This window comes from Magnolia sinica, chromosome 7, assembly GCF_029962835.1.
Source record: "Magnolia sinica isolate HGM2019 chromosome 7, MsV1, whole genome shotgun sequence".
NCBI lineage: Eukaryota > Viridiplantae > Streptophyta > Magnoliopsida > Magnoliales > Magnoliaceae > Magnolia > Magnolia sinica.
Genome location: NC_080579.1, coordinates 68,137,273 through 68,157,704, shown reverse-complemented (window position 1 = coordinate 68,157,704; position 20,432 = coordinate 68,137,273). Strand labels below are relative to the sequence as shown.

At 36.3% G+C, this 20,432-nt stretch overlaps 1 pseudogene; it reads left to right on the top strand.

The window, feature by feature from the left end:
- The first annotated feature begins 3,533 nt into the window (after positions 1–3,533).
- Positions 3,534–20,127, top strand: LOC131250661 (small ribosomal subunit protein eS1z-like; annotated as a pseudogene).
- The last annotated feature ends 305 nt before the right edge of the window (positions 20,128–20,432 follow it).

The following is a 20,432-nucleotide window of genomic DNA, read 5'->3' as shown; positions in this document are numbered from 1 at the left end:
GGATTTGTATGCTTGAGTTGCATTTCGCATTGCATGACCTTGGTATGGCCGACATCATTCTTTGCACCACATGGCCTTGGTACGGCTAATGGTATTCTTGGCATTCATCAGCATGTTTCGCATTACTCTGATACTGTATAACTGCATTACCACCTTAAGCATACACTTTCACCACCCTCTAAGCTTTCTATAAGCTTATGCATGACCGTTGCGTGCAGGTGACGTGGGATCACAGCAGCGCTGAGGCTTGGACACGTAGTAGATCTTTTTGGAGCTTTTGGTCTATCATCATTGTATTTCCCTTTATGCTCATTGTACTTGTAAAGTTTTTGATCATAGTGGAAATGTGATGGAGTTTTTGGTTGTTGTTGTGGGTTATGCCTTTGGTTATGCTGATTACGAATTAAACTAATGTTGAAAATCCTCCTTGTAGCATCCCAGGATTGGAACCTGGCAAATGGGCGCTGGGAGCCGAGAATGGGGTTTTACGGAGGCTGTCGGCGCCGAATTCGGCGATCGGGAATTTTGTGAGCCCGGTTTCTGAGTTTGGGGCATGACAATAAAACCTTTTCGATTGGTGGCTAAGAAATAAGCATTTAGGAACGAAGGTGGGGGTCCTAGTTCATGCTTCATGGCCTTCCACTAGTCATATGAAAATCAATGGAGTGTCCTGATAGATGATGGACTATCCTGCGTGTTATTTAAAAGCTTTTAGTATATTGATGCTTAAGTAGAGCATATGACTCTTGATACATAAGTACTCAAAACTTGTACCCGTGAAGTACATAAATTAAAACCATCTAATTTGTCTCATAGGGGCCAAGTCACAGTCCCAAAATCATATTGTTTAAAAGTCCAAACCTCTAATTCATGGATACTTGTTTGTTGAAATAGGATTATTGGTTTTTTTTTTTTCATTCTTAACTATCCAATAAATGTCCACCAATCTGATAGTCAGATAATCAAACGAGCAGTAATTTTTTCTCACCATTTAACTAAATTTAGAATCATAATTTGGACCATGGTTTTAAGACTCAAAACGAGATTAATGTGACTTGTCTGAGTTGACTTGGACTCAGTTGGACCTGATCTAGTTTCATACTCTGAGTCACCGATGACTTGAGCAAGTTATGACTTGACTCTGGGCTGGGTAAGTCAAATCAAGTTGCCAAGTCTTTTAGCCATGATTTGGAAAGTTTATTTGACATATTTGTATGTCATGCATGCAATTTCTAAGTAATTTCTCAGTGCCTGAGCATTATCTGTCATGATCATAGATCATGGTGGGTCCATTTATCCTACCTAAATCACTATTCCATCATGATCAGTAGGTGATCCTCTAAGCAAAGGACATCATCCGGTCTGGTGTATACGCATTGCGTTGGTTAGTTTCCTTTTCCATTAAAATCAAACTAACAGCCTTTTGTTCCATTCAATTCAAAATCTATCACCACAGTAAGTCTGGTAACGGGCCAGGCATTTGCCAAAATTTTGAACTGGCCCCTCAGGCCAACTCTATTCAAGAGTTTGATTTTGTTAGGCCCTAGCCCAGCCTTATTCCATGGTTTGTGCACTCGTGGGAAATTCTCCCACACAGGTCAAGTAAATCACAACTTGGGTCTTGTCATTTGTAACTACGAGAAAATATCAAAACTTATTTGTTTACAATAAGAGAATATGAGATGAAGGAATTTATGGTGTCAACTACCAATGCATGTGCATGATGACCCTAATTAGGTGTTTGAATGTCATAGATCTAATGATCCAAGTTGATAAATTGCATTTTTGGTATGAATAGGGCTTTATGGCTGCTAGCAGTTTTCCAAGACATGTAGAACCTTTTACTTTAACAGATGGTGAAAGGTGATAGATAACATGTTTGTTTATGGTAGGAACTAAGCATAGTTATCAGTGTCAACATCTTATCCCATTGATAAACTGGCATATTTGTTACCTATCCAAAAATGCATATCTAGTAGCTTTTAATATCTTATACTATTGAAATAACGTTTTGGATGCATCATCTGGGTTTTAAGTCTTTAAAGATCTCTTTTCATGGCAACGAAGGAACTTTTGCCTTGGGTAACTTGTTGTTCTTGTATGGATGCTAATAGATGATCTTTTTTCATTGTGTATTGATAACAACAATGAACCATTTCTGACTAGCATTTTAGCTAAGTATTTCAAAACTCTTTGGTGTTTTAGTTGGTTTTAAATCAAGATCATGGATGCATGTGTTTAGAATTATATTCGTGAATGAGTGAAAAATACTTATTAAATATTTTTTTAGTAAGGTGCAGGTTCAAAAAGGACCCTTTGGTTAATCGAGTTTCGCCTGTAATGGATAGGGAGTGGATAACACTAAGTTTTCTGGACCCACGTTTTATTTTTAGAATGAGAAGTTTTTTAAAGTTTACATGAGATCACCTTCCTGGTAGAGAAACCATTTTTTGTCCATGCACCACTTGCAGATGTGCACGTTTACTGATTTCTTATGATGATTTGGAAATACATCTAATGAAAAATGGATTTGATCCAAGATATAGGGTTTGGAATATGCATTGTGAGCATGTATCACCTGAGTGTACTGAACGTGCATCAAGTTCCCAACAATGCCATAGTGTCCCAAACTTAAATGACGTTCACAACATGATTGTTTAAGAACTCGGTGGTAATAACCTAGATAAAGTTGTCCAGGATGAGCCAAACGTGACCCTTATAGTCGAAGGCGAATTTGGGGAAAATGAAAGTAATGATTTTGAAGCAAATCTACAAGAAGCAATAACTGAGCTATACCTTGGGGTAGAAGATTTCACCATGCTGACTTTTATTTTAAGGTGAACCATGGATGGAGTGAAAAAAGCTTTACAGAGCTCCTTCAACTACTACAGAAGTTGTTGTCTTCTGGTAATAAGGCCCCAACTAATACTTACCAAGCGAAGAAGATCATTACAAAGTTGGGTCTTGATTATGTGAAGATCCATGCTTGTCCAAATGACTACATCTTGTACTGGAGAGAGCGCGAGATGAAAACTAGTTGTCCAACTTGTAAAGCTTCTAGGTTCAAGACAGAAATGGATGATGACAGAAAACAATTTCAAGTACCTGCCAAGGTGTTAAGGTATTTTCCATTAACACCAAGGCTATAAAGAATGTTCAGTGTGCCATGGTTGGTGAAAGAAATGTCCTGACACTCAACCAGGAAATTGCAACATGAAAAGATGGAGCATCCAGCTGATTCTATTGCATGGAAGAATCTCGATGATAAGTATACGGATTTTTCAGTTGAGCCTCGCAATGTTCGATTGGGTTTGGCTACAGATGGGTTTAGCCCATACGACACTTATAACACTTCATATAGTTCATGGCCTGTTATGTGTGTGACGTACAACCTTCCACCAAAGCTTTTTACGAAACCTCAATTTACTATATTGACTTTGCTCATTGAGGGACTGCGACAACCGGGAAAGGATATTGACGTTTTCTTACAACCATTGATTGATGAACTTCAAGACTTATGGCGAAAAGGGGTCATGACGTTCGACGCATACCATGAAAGCAATTTCAATATGCGTGCAGTTCTTCTCTGGACAATCCATGACTTTTCAGCATATGGTAATGTTTCGAGTTGTAGAACCAAGGGTAAATATGGTTGTCCTGTATGTGGTCCCAACACAGATTCCTTGCAACTCAAGTTTGGAAAGAAACATATTTATATGGGCCATAGACGGTGGTTGCCAATGTTAGACCAGGCTAGAAAGGACACAAGTACTAGTACTTACAATAAGAAAGTGGAGATACGATGGCAACCGATCCGTCTGGATGGGATTGAGGTCGAAGACAAACTGTGAACCTTAATATGCAGTGGGGGAAGTCTAGGAAGAAGAATATAAGGGATATTGATGGAGGCTAACAAGAGATAACTGATGACGTTAAATCACCGTGGTTCTTCAAACGGTCTATATTATTTGATCTGGAGTATTGGAAAGATATTCCCGTGCGCCACAAGCTTGATATTATACATGTCAAGAAAAATATATGAAATCCTTGTCGCTTTGATGTTGAACACGCCTGGCAAAACCAAGGATGATATTAATGCGCGCAGGGACCTGAAATGGTTGGGAATTAAGAAGCGTCTATGGCTGAAAAAGAGCAATGGTAAGACGATTCAGAAATAAGGTCCTTTCTGTCTAAGAAAAGAAGAGGAAAAGCTTTTCATCCAGACTTTGCATAATCTGCATGTTCCTATTGGTTTTAGTGTGAACTGGAAGACCATTATAACGGAAGATTGCATGGATTTAAAGGGAATGAAGTCTCATTCTTATCATGTGTTAATGCAATATCTACTCCCAGTTCTTATCCAGCATACATTCAAGGATAGGAAGGTCATTCATCCTATAATTATAAGCTTTTGCACCTTCTTTAATGCCTTGTGCTCATCAACCATAGACCTTCAAACGCTCATTACTCTCGAGAGGGGCATGGCTAGGACATTATGTCAGCTTGAGATTATATGCCCTCCATCGATTTTTGTCATGATGATGCATCTTACCTTCCACTTGGCCTACGAGGCTTGCATATGTGGTCCTGTATACTATTGATAGATGTATCCATTCGAAAGGTACGCTATGAGCTTAGTAAGAATAAATAGGTGAAATGTCTAAAGATGCATGTATATGTAATGTATCATTATTTTTGTTAGGTTCATGAAGACATTCAAGGCTTATGTCTGTAACAAGATGCGACATGAGGGTTGCATTGCAGAACAATACATCCAAGAGGAGACGGTTATATACTGCAACCAATACAGAGGAAAACATAAAACAAGCCTCTTGGAAAAGCTGGAAAAACATTTTCATGGAGTCATTCCAAAACCACAGAAGTTACAAGAAATTGTTGACGATGATTCTAATGGTGACAATGTTGGTCCAGTAGGTTCGAGTCAAAGTGTCATCCTAATGGGTATCAAATATGAACAAGCTCGTACTTGGGTCATGAAGAGTCATCCCAGCTATGATGTGTGGGAAGGGTATGTACTTTTAGCTCATATGTATATATATCTTCTTTACTTTATGCAATTTCAATATAACATTAGTATCGAATAACGCATAGGAAGTATAAAGATTTCTTGTAGCGATGCTACAGGAAGACCAATAAGGTGCTTAGCGAGGATGAATTCATACCTTGGTTGAAGAGACAAACAGAGTTCAACAAATCTAACAGAGAAGAATTCAAAGATATAATGAGAGGACCTCTAGCTTTTGCTACGCAATACAATAAGTATTGTATTAATGGTTTCCTTTTCGTCACTTAGATATATGAGGAGAATAAAATGAACCAAAATAGTGGGGTTATGACAGAAGGTATGACCACCTTCCGATCTAGTGCTAAGGATATAAATACAGTGGATGAAAATCAACCTTACTATGGAGTCCATAGAATTATCTAATTGGAGTACCGTACTAGGTATAAGCCCATCCTATTTAAGTGTGATTGGGTGAAGGTGACACATCATGGTGTTTCTGTTGATGTCGAAGCGAATCTGAGATTAGTAAATTTATCTAGTCTTTATAGTTCAGACAAAGTGGGTGACGAGCCGTTCATTCTCATGGAGCATACCGTATAAGTTTTCTACTCCAAAGATCATAAAAATCCTGAATGACACGTGGTCTTAGAGGTTCCAAAAAAGATTTTTGTTGAAGAGGAGACATGCCTTCTATCAGAACGATTGAAGGCTGTAACTGATGCCGATGCAGGACCTGATCTCACCACCTTAGCAAATGCCGATGAGTTGATATTCAATGAACCTGAAGAAGTCAGTGTTGTAGTTGAAAACAAAGAAAAGAAAGCGATCAAGGAGAATCTATTGACTTGTTTGTATTTTTAATCCATGTAACAAAATGATATATATTGGAGGAAATATAATGAAGGTATGGATAATATAGTGAATTGTTAGTGCTTTATCTATTATCTAAATTATTTCTTAACCATTAGTGTTTTTTTTCTATTAACATATAAATAAGCACATGGATTCACAACCAGAGGCATTGGGTGTAAATGCGAGCAACACCAAAGGTAATAAGATAGTTCTCATTAATTAGATATGTAGATTTCATTTTTCTTATATATTGGCGGTAATCAACGATGTTTATATATAATTATTATTCTCTTTTATGTAGATGTGCCAGCTTCTTTTTCATTTAGAAAGAGAGGCCCTACTAAGGGTGCTTCTTTGCATGTGTAACCTGATAGGATAAAAGTCCTTAAGATGAATGAATTCGGGCAACTGAATGAGGACAGTCCCAATCATAAAGACTTTGCATCGCATATCGGTGTCCTAGCCCATGCTCATATCCCAATCATATACGAGGACTTTCGCCACGTGCCTTATGCACACATTCAAAAGGTCATAGAAACATTGTCACTGTTTTATGAGTTTGAGGGTCAAAGTTGAGATGCAGGTGTTTGGTACATAACACAACGCATCAATAAAAGATAGAGAAATTATGAAAAAAGGTTGACTAAAAAATATATAAAAAACAACAATCCTATAGTTGTTAGAGATAGTCCTGCCCCCCTAGGTGTCCCTATGGAGGATTGGAGGATCTTTGTGGATCAACACAACACCAAGCAATTTAAGAGAGCAAGTGCAAGGAATAAAGTTAATCGGGCAAAGTTAAAAGGATCTGCGTGTCTTGGGAGGCGCAGCATGGCTGTTACTCGCCATCAGGTTGTATGTATCTAAAGATAGGTATTATAGTTTAAAATTAAATTTAATTTTGATCTAATTAACTCTATTAATGATATGTATTTAAACGATATGTTATGTGCCAAAGGCGATGGAGAGGAATCTTACCTCTGATGCCGAGATAGGTAGAGGTGATGTCTACTTAAGACCCCATACGAGCAAGGACAAAGTTGTCCAGTATCCTGACCTTGTTGTAAGTGCACCCCTCATACCACTAACTAGTACCATTATGAAATGTCATTATATAACTTTAAATTATTTTACATTCATTTGTATTAATTTTGTCACAGCAAAAACTAGATGAGCTTTATAGTAACAATCTTGCTTTTAAGATGACTAGCATTGACGATGCTCACACAGAATGCTACTCCACTCCTAATATCCTCACACAAGGGATATTAGCATTCACTATCAAATAGGTTTTCATAGGTTCACCTAAAACCTTCACAATTGTGTCTTTTTCAAAGGGCTTACATAATTCAAAAACCCTTACTTCTGAGTTTTCTGGCTCTCCTCAGATAACCAACAACTTTGAGATTTTTCTAGCTTAACCTCAAATAAAACTAAACAATGTAAAATACAAAAATTGTAAAATACCTGATTTTCTCCTTCGTTGTAGCAGCCCAGAAGAACCAAGTCGGAGTAGAGATTTGAATGTCAAAGTTCAATGTCTAATACTCACTTTATAATGGTTCTAGGTTCTAATAGATTTTAAATTAAAACATAAGGGTTAGCTCTAATTGATTTTGATTCCAGAAAAAGGAAAACAACAATTCCTCTTTTCAGATTAGATTGGAATGTAAGAAACAAAATCAATTAACAAAGCTAAAGAAAGAGAATATTAAATATGCACACTTAGCTTAAATGGAGCACCGACTTATCTCTCAGAAGACAGAATTAAATTAACTTGAATTGCATATTTTATTCTAAGATTCGTGCTCTATTTATAGGTGAGCAAATCACATCTTCGACTGGTCTAAGGACCTCTACGACTGGTCGTAGAACCAACAGATATTTGAAAATTCGGGCGCGATAAGATTTGGCAGTTTCACGACTGGTCGTAGGTTTCCTTCGACTGGTCATAGGATCCCTTCGACTGGTCATAGGTGGTCGAATTTCAACGCTGTTCTTTGAGTCGCAGGTCTATGACTGGTCGAAGATGCAATCGACACTGTTCCTACGACTGGGCGAACAGTCCTCAGGACTAGTCGAAGCCTAGCAAAAAAATTTTGATTTTTGTAACAAACTTACGACTGATCTAGGGAGTGTTTAAACAGGTCGAAGCAGTGTTAGGACTAGTCGAACAAAGTCCAGGACTAGTCTTAGAACAGACAAAACTCTTATATAAAACATATGAATTATGTATCCAAAATGGCCTACTCTAAAGGTCAACCTAAGGTATTCATACCTCAATAGTGAAGTATGGACATTGAAACTTTAGAGACGAGTGACCTTTGAAAGTAATGGAGCTTGAAGTCTTGCTGTTGTTTAAACTTGAGAGCTTTTTGAGATCTTGAGATTGAACTTGAAAGCTTCTTTAGATCTTGAGGTTGAACTTGAAAGGTTCTTGAGATTCTTGACTTGTGAACAGTGCTTGTCAACCTAAGTTGATCTTGAGTAGAACATTGTTCTTCATAGATGCAAGCTTCATAACAGTGTCTTTGACTCCACAAATTTGACAACACAAAGGGTTATAAACTATGGCACTTACAATCTCCCCCTTTGTCAAATTAGTGACAAAACACACTTTCAAGATATATTACATAACACAGAATATCTGATTAAAGAATCATGCACCAGTTGTTATATCTGATTAAAGAATCATGCACCAGTTGTTATCAACCGGCATCCTGCAGACTTGTAAATCAATATTCAGTTCACCTCTGCACACCTCTGCACATACTCCCCCTGAGTAATGTACTCAAAAAACATCATACAATACAATCTCCCTCCTCATGACAACATCCATATCCATATACATATCCATAACATATCCATACTCCCCTCTTTTGTCACAATAGGACAAAGGAAGCACAAAATAGATGGCTGAGGAGAAATAATCAAAGAGAAATATGAAAGGTAACTAGTCAAGATATGAGAACATAGCATAAGCAACACACATAATTCATAGACTGAGCTAAGTTAAAGAGAGTGACAAACTCAAAAACTAGTTAGGAGTAATAAAGTTATTACAGACCAATAAACTTAAAAATACTAATCTGACCCAGACGAAGGAGCAGGAATTGAAGGATCAAGTTGATGCATGCCTTTGTTCAAACGCTTAAGATATTTGCCCACATATTTGAATTGTAAATCATGGGCAATAGACATGTTTTCCATATTAACATTTAGATTCTCAACTTTATCTTCCAATGCACTCAGACGTGCATAAAATGAAGAAGGCTCATAATCTGGATCATTTGTAGAATCGGACTCAAGTTCTTCAAAAATATCATCCATGTTAATATCATCAGGAGGAAGATCACCAGCTTCTTCCTCATGTTCAGCTTCAGCACTGCCAACGCCATCACCTTCGCCAGGAAGGAAATCCAGCTTCATCTTATTGATATTGGAATTGTTAAATATCAGATGATGGATAGGGGCCTCTCCAACCGGCATGTCGACTGACATATGTGTAGCCAACACAGTCATCAAATATCCAAACGGAATGTCACTGTGACCAGGATGGAGTCGAAACTGAATGATGAAGTGACAAATCAAGGATGACAAAACAAATGTTAACACCACTGACAACAGAATGAAGAATACGAACCATGAAGGACGTCAATTCAGATTTATTACCCGACTGAGGATATAAATTAGACACAGAGATTTTGTGAAGAACTCTGTATTTGGGTAACAAATGTTTTGAAGGAAGCGCATTCCCTTTATGCGTCCATTGTACATCCAAATTGCATAAGTCCTTAGTCAACATACGTTTTTCAGTGACAGAGGGTTTATCAGATAAAGTATGGATGGGAATACCCTCATCATTCACTAGAATATCCATAAGGGCTGAAATCAAATGACGATCAACTTCAAATGGCCCTTCTCTTGTGGAGATAGAAAAAGTTAAATTTTCCAGTGAGAAAGTACATATGCATCCAAACATGGATTGAGCAATGGACCGGTATGCTGGCCCACCCCAAAGCAATAAGTTATTCTAACCTACAGATTGGAGCATAGGAAAAATATCAAAAGGAGCAACATGATTAATATCCACTGGATACTCAACAATAACATTACGCAATCTGATGTCCCAAACATAAGATAAATCATCCTCAGGAGCCCTAAGATGATGCTTAGTGATAGGGGCTGATCTGGAAGAAGAAGACGGACCACGGGACGTTGATTTTCTTCCTCTAGAAGCCAAATGCAACAAGGATTTCAAGAATATAAAGAGTTGCAAAGGATTGAGAAAAGGGTTTTCTCAAATCAGATTTTTCAAAAGAAAAACCCCAAATCTCAACTAAATTTGAAATAGACAACTCCAAGTGAGAAATAGAAGCAATTTGGACATAAATCTACAAGTAAAATGCAAATGGAGCACTAACCTTGAAGATTTTGGAAGATGGGTTCGACTAGTCGTGTGTCAACTCATTGGAGAGTGAAGTTAAAATGAAGAAGAAGATGATTTCCCCTAAATTTTAAGTGAATCCATGCGTTTCACGACTGGTCGTGGATATATACGATCGGTCGTGGCACGACTGGTCGAGTACAGGCCAAAAAATTTAATTTTTGCATATTTTTCAAGATTTGAAAACTAAACTAGCAAATATATACACTATGATACAAATAGGTATAATTAATCATTTTAAGATGCACATGCCGAGATCAAATTTTATTTTGTTAAACCTGATTTTATCGAGCGGTTTAGTGAAAATATCAGCACGTTGATTCTCCGTAGGAATATATTCCAAAGATATAACCTTTTCTTCAACTAATTCCTGAATATAATGATATCTAATATCAATGTGCTTAGTACGAGAATGCTGAATTGGATTTTTTGAAATATTTATGGCACTGGAATTATCACAATATAATAACATAGAATCCTGTTTAATTCCATAATCACTTAGCATATGTTTCATCCAAACAAGCTATGTACACGCATTACCAGCTGCGATATATTCAGCTTCAGCTGTTGAAAGTGATATAAAACTTTGTTTCTTACTAAACCAAGAAACTAAACAGTTTTTGATATAAAAACAACCACCACTGGTTGATTTTTGATCATCAAGATTACCAGCCCAGTCAACATCCCAGTACTTAGCTAATTGAACACTAGTCTCATGTGGATACCAGAGACCGAGATTAACAGTACTTGCGACTATCTTATAATCCGCTTGACAGCAGTCAAGTGCGACTCTTTAGGTTCAGACTGATATCTAGCGTAAATACTAACACTTAGAGTGATATCGGGTCTACTAGCAGTTAAATACAATAGACTACCAATCATACTCTGATATAATTTCGGATCCACATTTTTACCTGTAGAATTTTTTGAGAGTTTCAAGGTTGTACTCATAAGAGTATCAAAGTTCTTATCATTCTCAAATCTAAATCTCTTAATCAAGTTCATAGCATATTTAGATTGAGAAATGAACATTTCATTAGGTTTTTGTTTTACTTAGAACCCGAGGAAATAATTCAATTCCCCAACCAAGCTCATTTCAAACTGAGATTTCATCAAATCTGCAAACTCAATAGTCATGTCAGTACAGGTAGATCTATAAATGATATCATTAACATAGATTTGTACTAATAAGATGTGATCCTTATGTTTTTTAATAAACAGAGTTTTATCAACACATCCCATTTGAAAATTATGGCTTAATAGAAACTTTGTTAGTTTCTCGTACCATGCCCTAGGAGCTTGTTTTAAACCGTAAAGTACCTTTTTAAGACGATACATATGATCAGCATTTTTGGGGTCTTCAAAACCCATTAGTTATTCAACATAAACTTTCTCATGCAGATCGTCATTTAAAAATGCACTTTTCACATCCATTTGATAAATTTTAAACTTTTTAAAACACACAATGGATATAAAGAGTCTAATTGATTCAAGACGTGCTATTGGTGCAAAGGTTTCTTCATAGTCAATACCTTCAATTTGAGTGTAACCTAGTACCACTAGTCTAGCCTTGTTTCTAATTATGTTGCCAAGTTCGTCAGACTTATTTTTGAAAATCCATTTGGTTCCAATGATGTGTTTATCTTTAGATCTAGGTATGAGATATCAAACATCATTTATCACAAATTGGTTAAATTCTTCTTGCATCGCAACAATCCAGTTTTCATCAGCAAGAGCTTCTTTTACATTAGATGGTTCTATCTGGGATGTAAAACATACATAATTGCATATATCTTCAAGTTGTCTACGATTATGAACACTAGTGAGAGGGTTTTCAAGAATCTTTGTGGTTGGATGATCTTTAACAGTCCTCAATTCAGAATTAGTCTGATTAGATGAAGTATCAGGTTTATCAATTACAAGAACTTCATCATTATCTGAACTTGAGACAGGTGTGTTTAAGTGATCATCAATGACCACATTGATGGACTCTTGAATCACACCGGTCCTTTTGTTCAGAACCCTATAAGCTCAACTGTTTAAAGAATATCTTAGAAAGATCCCTTCATCAGTCTTCGTATCAAACTTTCCCAGATCTTCATGATCTCATAAAATATAGCACTTACTGCCAAAAACTCGAAAGTATTTGACAGTAGGCTTTTTATCGAACCACATTTCGTAAGCCGTTTTATTATTACCTTTACTAGTGTAAACCCGGTTAATAATATAATAAGTTGTATTGACTGCTTCAGCTCAAAGATTCTTAGAGAGCTTCATACTATTCAACATGACATTAGCCATTTCTTGAAGCACTCTATTTTTCTTTTCAACTATACCATTTTGTTGTGGAGTTTTGGGCACTAAGAATTCATGTAATATTCCCTGGTCGTTACAGAACTTCTCAAAACTGCTATTCTCAAATTTGGATCTATGATCACTACGAATCTTACTAACTTGAGAACCTTTTTAGTTTAAATCCTTTTGAGAACCTTTTTTACTTCTTCAAGAGTTTCTGATTTGTCCCTTAAGAAGACAACCCATGTATATCTGGCAAAGTCATCTACTATTACCAAAATATATCTTTTGCCACCTCGACTTTCTGTCCTGGTAGGTCCTACTATATCCATATGGAGAAGCTCGAGTGGTCTTGATGTGGTATTGGAATTCACCTTTTTGTGTGAGTTCCTTGTTTGTTTGCCAATCTGGCATTCACCACATATTTTATCTAATCTTTGTAGTTTGGGTAGACCTCTTATAAGTTCCCATTTGCTCAATCTCTGTAAATTTCGGTAATGTACATGTCCAAGATGTTTGTGCCACAAATCAGTCTCGTCTATTTGGACCATGTAACATGATTGATTAAATGAGCTAGATTCGCTAACAATATAGCAGTTTTTAGACATTCTACGTCCAGTTAGTATTACTGAACCCTTATCGTTAGAATCACACAGCTTTGATTAGAAAACCGTACACTATGGTTATTATCACAAATCTGAGAGATGCTTAGAAGATTATGTTTCAGTCCTTCAACATACAACACATTTTTAATCAAAGGAAGGTTATAGAGTTAAACTGTACCTTAGCCCATAATCTTACAGTTGCTGCCATCTCCAAATGTGACTAAACTGTCACTTATGTCTTTGAGATCGATGAATAAAGCCTTGTCGCCTGTCATATGCCTGGAGCATCCATTATCTTGGTACCACTTAGAATGGCTTGTTGCTTTGAAAGTGGTGTGGGCAACCAAGCAAGTGACCTTTGGAACCCATTTCATAATCATTTTGGGTTTAGGAGGATAGCAGGTATTCTTTCGATTGTAAGAGTTATAAGTTTGACCTAGTGAATTAGACTTTAAAAGCTCCTTAAGTAAATCAACTATCTTTTCTGCCAAAGGACTTTGGTTTTGCTTTTTATAGTTGATATGTCTTTTAGGTTTTTGAAAAGATTTAAAGTTTTTAGAAAATATTTGATCTTTCCCTTTTGAGTTTCAAATATCTCCCTTTACAAATGTGGGAGAAGTATTCTTCGATTTAGGAGGAACACTCTTGTCATAGCCCAGACTGGATCGATCGCCACATTTTCTTAAACCAGATAAGAGTTTTTCTAATTTAGGATCACCTTGGGCATATTTCCAGGTTTCCTTTAAACTCAAGAGAGAAGAGACTTCACGTTTTAGTTGTTTGTTTTCAGATTTAAGGTTTTCAAACTGGGATGTTTTAAAATCTAAATCGCATTTTGTCTTTTCAAAACAATCTAAAATATGGGACTTTTCTAAAACAAGAGATTTATAAATTTCTTTGATTTTAGAAAATTTCTCTTTTTGAAGTTTCAATTTCAGAGCAATTTTACAACTTTCCTTGTATAGGGCATTGTAAGCATCTTGAAGATCATCTTCATTTTCATATTCACTATTCAGATTTTCTTCATTAGTCGAGTCATCATTATCCGAAAAAGTGAATTTGGCTAAAGTCATAAGGGCCTTAACATCACACCCTGACTCAGTTTCAGAATCTTTTGATTCAGAAGAGACTTCAAAATCAGAGGACTCATCCCAAGTAGCCATCATACTTTTCTTTTTTGACTTGCCCTTATTAGGACATTTGTTAGCCAAATGCCCATACTCATGGCAGTTATAACATTGACTGTGTTTTAATGATTTTCTAGTTTTAGGTTTAGGTTTCTTTTTATCAAATGCTTTTTGAAAATCAACCCTCTTTTTACTTTTAAAATTTTTATAAAATCTCTTTGCCAAAAGAGCCATATCATCCTCAGAGTTTTCTAAATCAGAGTTTAAATCATTTTCGTGAAAACCATTTTTAGAAGTTTTTAAAGCAATAGATTTACCTTTTGGAGCTTTAAAGGTTAACTCATAAGTTTGTAATGAGCCAACTAATTCCTCAACCCTCATATTGTCCGTATCACAAAGTTCCTGGATTGCGGTTACTTTAGAATTGAACCATTCAGGAAGTGAGCGTAGTATTTTAGCACATATCTTGCTTTCAGGAATTTTATCGCCTAGACCCCACATAGAGTTTACAATGTCATTTAATCTGGTATAGAAGTCCATGAACATTTCATTTTCTTCCATACGTATTTCCTCAAATTTAGTTGTGAGGATTTGTATCTTAGATTTCTTGACAATTGAAGTACCCTCGTATGTCATTTCCAATATATCCCAAGCATGTTTTGCAGAATGACAGGATATAATTCTTTTAAATTCATCCAGTGATAGTGCACAAGTAATTGCATTTAGTGCTTTAGTATTTGCACTACTCTCAGTTTTCTGAAGTGTGGTCCAAGAGAAATACGGTGTAATTTTCATAGATTTTGAACCATCAATCCTGGTTACTTCAGTGTTAGGAGGGGTCCGTTCATTCACTGTGGATAGCCACATACTTTCATCCATGGATTTGAGGAAGATCCTCATCCTGCCTTTCCAATAGGCATAGTTGGAGCCATCAAAGGGTGGAGGCCTAGTGACTGATAGGCTATCAAAATTTGACATCTTTTATATAGCTGAGATTGTTAGCTCAGGAATTAAATCCACATAAAAAGCAATAAGAGCGAGCTATTAGGCTCTGATACCACTTGAAATGGCCAAGCTATATGTCCTAGAGGGGGGGTGAATAGGACTATGCTAAATTAAATTTAAATACAGCGGAATATGAAACAAAGAATAGATAGCACTATACACCAATCACAATATAGGAATGGAAGGCAATCTAAAATAGAGAAATAGAAATAAAAATTGTTCTAAGGACAACCTTACACAAAAAACCAAAGTTTATGGTAGGACAACCTTATTTCTAGAACAAATAGAGAAACTGAAGCTCAACGTAATAAAGAGATAGCAAAAATATAATGTTGAAATGTAAATCTAAATTATTACAACATTCCCCACTGAGCTTGAAATGTAAAATTTACAACATACTCATCTACATATACATTCCACAATTCTAAATGATAAAATATAGGAAATATAAATCACACATCCACAACACAAAGAATTATAGTGGTTTGCCTGTGTGTTCACCAACTGTTAAACAACAGCCACACAGAATGCTACTCCACTCCTAATATCCTCACATAGGGGATATTAGTGTTCACTATCAAATAGGTTTTCACAGGTTCACCTAAAACCTTCACAATTGTGTCTTTTTCAAAGGGCTTACACAATTTAAAAACCCTCACTTCTGAGTTTTCTGGCTCTCCTCAGATAACCAACAACTTTAAGATTTTTCTGGCTTAACCTCAAATAAAACCAAACAATGTAAATTACACAAATTGTAAAATACCTGATTTTTTCCTTCGTTGTAGCAGCCCAGAAGAACTAAGTCAGAGTAGAGATTTGAATGTCAAAGTTCAATGTCCAATACTCACTTTATAATGGTTCTAGGTTCTAATAGATTTTAAATTAAAACAAAAGGACTAACTCTAATTGATTTTGATTCTAGAAAATGGAAAAAAACAATTCCTCTTTTCAGATTAGATTGGAATGCAAGAAACAAAATCAATTAACAAAGCTAAAGAAAGAGAATATTAAATATGCACACTTAGCTTATATGGAGCACCGACTTATCTCTCAGAAGGCCGAATTAATTTAGCTTGAAGTGCTCACGTCTTCGACTGGTCTAAGGACCTCTACGACTGGTCGTAGAACCAACAGATATTTGATGGCCGAATTTCAACATTGTTCTTTGAGTCGTAGGTCTACGACTGGTCGAAGATGCAGTCGACACTATTCCTATGACTGGTCGAACAGTCCTCAGGACTAACAGAAATTTTTTGATTTTTGTAACAAACTTACGACTGATCCAGGAAATGTTTAGACAGGTCGAAGCAGTGTTAGGACTAGTCGAACAAAGTCCAGGAGTAGTCTTAGAACAGACAAAACTCACTTATATAAAACATATGAATTATGTATCCAAAATGGCCTACTCTAAAGGTCAACTTAAGGTTAGTCATACCTCAATAGTGAAGTAAGGACATTGAAACTTTAGAGGCGAGTGACCTTTGAAAGTAATGGAGCTTGAACTCTTACTGTCGTTTAAACTTGAGAGCTTTTTGAGATCTTGAGATTGAACTTGAAAGCTTCTTGACATCTTGAGGTTGAACTTTAAAGGTTCTTGAGATTCTTGACTTGTGAACAATGCTTGTCAACCTAAGTTGATCTTGAGTAGAGCATTGTTCTTCACAGATGTAAGCTTTATAATAGTGTCTTTAGCACCAGAAATTTGACAACACAAAGGGCTATAAACTATGGCACTTACACCTTAGAGAGGCCGGTCCGGGATCACTTGTGCAATGGGGGAAGCATTCAATGAGATTCCTATAATTTGAACAAATATAGTACTATATGATTGAACATATAGTAATATGGCTTAAGTGGGTTTTGGTTGGGGCTTACATGATGCTTTTTTTTTTTGGCTTAAGTAGTTACTCTATATGATGTTTGGCTTTTTTTTTGATACTCTATAGTTCATCGATATTTATAGTCTGCGTGAATTTTGCACTATATATTTGAATATATTTATAGTCTTAGGCTCCATTTGCTCATCACATTGGTGTTTATGAATGTAAATTTATCTCAAACCAAATGGAGCTTAAGCCCTTTTTTAACTCCGTCAATGCAACTCCTTGCATTGCCGGTCCCAAGCCCAGGTAAAGGAGGAGGGAGAAGGGCTTCGAGGTGAGTTTTATCATTTTTTGAAGTGTTATAATTTTTGAGTTTATTTTTGCTTGCAGGCTGGCAGATTTGCTCGCATATGTTGGCGTATGGCCTTACATTCTCAGAGGTGCTCATGGAACTTAACAGGATCATTGGCCTATAAGTTCATTCATGTTGGATATGATGATTTTACATTCAGTAGATTATGATGTCAATGGGATCACCTGGTGATGGGAGTAGAGGATTTTAATGGGCTGAAAAAATTCCTTGATTAAAGATTGGATATTTCTTGTGAGAGAATGTAATGGATGAAGAAATAAAGGATGCTCAATCAGAAAAATATCATTCTTTTGCTCAAACTAGCAAATGACATCTCTTTTATTGGATGATCATAGCCGTCGAGTCGGTGGATTGAAAATGGGCAATTACATCCAATGGCCCACATTTAACAGATGGCCAAGTGGATTGTTAGGACATAGGAGGGTGGATTTCATGGGCAGTGTAAATTACGAAATTGGAAATTGGATACTTCTTCTTGTGAGAGAATGTAATGAATGAAGAAACAAACAATTGTCTACAATCAAAACATTGCTCTTTTGCACATTTTGCAGCTCACAAATCATTCATATAGTGGGATGCATTATGGATGGGTCATGTTCAAAACCACCGACCGTTGGATGTTCCTACTATTCAACTGGTGGATATTTTCCAATTGAATGTGAACTGTTGTTATAAGGTTTTATCAATTGACCTAGTTCAAGGCGTATTCCATATGCAAACTACTTTATTTTTGTGCAGTCATGATTTGTTATTATTCTAAAATGATTAAGTTTTGTTTTCTTGCAGGTTGTGCCTTATGAACGACCTGCATTGAGCAAAGGCTTTTTACTTCCAGAAGGTATATTTTTATTTCTTGAAATACATGTGATCAATTTTCAAAATAACACAATGATGGTTTATACTTAGGTCTCATATTCTCTGCAACCATAGCAATTCTGTCCTCTCATTTCCAGAATATACAACTTGGTAGAACTAATAGAGACTTTTGTTTTCTAGGTCTGATCGTACACAATAATTCTAAGTCATAGAAAGTTACATTTATGGATTTCATTGAAATAGTTATATTTCTCTCCCATTATGGACACTATTTCTTTCTTTCTTTCTTACGTGAACTGTGTTGCTGGTTGAAATGAGTCCCTATACAAAGATTTCAGGTTGGTCCACCTGATGCATGGCTAAGATGTCCTACAACGATGGCAGGTTAGCAGGCATGGCTTGTAGTGGTGCATGTTTCTATCTATTTGGGAATCAGATAGATCCGTTTAGAAAATCAATGGCTACTTATGGAATATTTTTATTGATGGAAATGAAGTTCCTGTTAGAAGCTGTATTTTCATTGATGTTGGCACTTTGTTTTTGAAAATTCTATTTGGTCATTTTAATGGTTTTGAGAAATCGAAACCCATGTAAATAGAATAAATATGAAATCTAATTGCAAGGACAATGGAGAACTCCCTAACTAAAATTTCTTATTTCAGGCACTTGTTGTCCTCATGCAAGATATGGGTCCAAACTGGGAGTTGATAAGTGATGCTATCAACAGTACCCTGCAGTTCAAGGTAAAGTTGTATTTGGATCTTTTTCTTTGGTTATACTAGGAGCACAGTAACTTATAGTGATCAAAGGGAGCTGGAGCATTTTCTGAGTATGGGGCACAGTAATTTCATATTATTTACGAATTACTATAATATGAAGGACAACTTATTAAATGTGTTGACGCACTTGGTCGTAATGAAAATGATACTATTTAATAGTTAGAAAATGAGTTTCCAATGGTGGAAATCTAAGGAGCAAATTGTATGTTGAATATTTGTCGCTAGAAGTGCAGTATGAAGACATTATTACAGTATTTTTAATGTCTGTTTAAAGTCACAAGCCTCACATTTATATTAATGTCTGTAACTTGCAGTATGAAGGTCTTAAACACTGAATGTTTGAGTGTTCCTTGGCTAACCTTCAGGCTGATGAGGATCAGTCCTACAGGATTTTATAACCGATAAATTAAGATCGCTGGTCCATAAGTGGCAAACCTTGATCGTGGCGCATGTACATGTGAAGACGACAGACAACTACAACCTGAGAATGTTTTGCATTGGATTCAACAAGAGGCGCCTTAACTAGGTTAAGCGAACCTGTTATGCCTAGTTAAGCCAAATTAGACAGATTCATAGAAAAATGAGGGAAATCATGGTTAACTAGGCAACGTCCTGTGATCTCAAGGAGTTGGTGCAGAAGTTCATCCCTAAGGTGATTGAAATGAGATCGAGAAGGCGACATCCAACATCTATCCTTTGCAGAATGTCTTCATTCGGAAAGTCAAGATCCTTAAGGCCCCAAAATTTGATCTTGGCAAGCTGATGGAGGTTCATGGTGACTACTCGGAAGATGTCGGAGTGAAGTTGGAGAGGCTAGTAGAAGAACCAATTACAGAGGTGGAAGCTGAAGTTGTTCACGCTTAAGGTTTAGTGTTTTCATTTTCCCTTTCTATCTTCAATTTTCATGGAATGTTTGAGGATTTTGTTTTAGTGGATGGAGGATTTTGAGAGATGACAATAACAAATATACATGTAACTGTGGTGCGGATATGGTTTCTGCAGGCTGTGGTGCAGATATACATGTAACTGTTAAAATTGAAAGTGCAGACTCCACACCAAATCTGCATTCTATCATTTCTGCATCTGATGGGGTAATCAACTTAATCATTCCATTACAATCTTAAAAAATTCTGTTAAGTTTAACTTGTTGATTACCAAACCCATTATATGGAGGCCTGTAAGCTCTAGTTCTGCCTATGCCTGCATTTAACGTCATCAATGGAGGATCACAATTTTGCAAACCTTGCTGGGAACAGAACTTGGTATGCATCTTCTTCTTCTTTT